Source organism: Penaeus monodon, chromosome 28, assembly GCF_015228065.2.
Source record: "Penaeus monodon isolate SGIC_2016 chromosome 28, NSTDA_Pmon_1, whole genome shotgun sequence".
In the NCBI taxonomy this organism is placed as follows: Eukaryota; Metazoa; Arthropoda; class Malacostraca; order Decapoda; family Penaeidae; genus Penaeus; species Penaeus monodon.
The window spans coordinates 33,013,241-33,013,609 of NC_051413.1; positions in this window are offsets into that span (position 1 = coordinate 33,013,241).

The window sequence follows — 369 nt, forward strand, 5'->3', positions numbered from 1 at the left end:
GTATCAAGAGTCAAAAGGTAATTATACCTTTTGCTCAAGATTGATGATGATATACTTATTAATTTTAATCTTTAATCTACATGATTAAAGAACTGGCTATTTCATCAATGCTTGGTTGATAATTCTAAATATGTTTCAAAGGGGAAAAGGTAAGTAAGTAAACCACTGGCATTGTATTCATACCCATCTTATTATTGATGAATAGGTTAAACTATTAAATGTATCATAATTTCATGATTAGTTCAAATTGAACTAAGTTATTTTATGTTATTTGTGAACTCTTATTTTTTATGCTTCAAAACTGTGGCCATTTAATAATAAATGTGTATATATAGTAGCATTAGGGTAAGTTTCAAAACTTTAACTTGG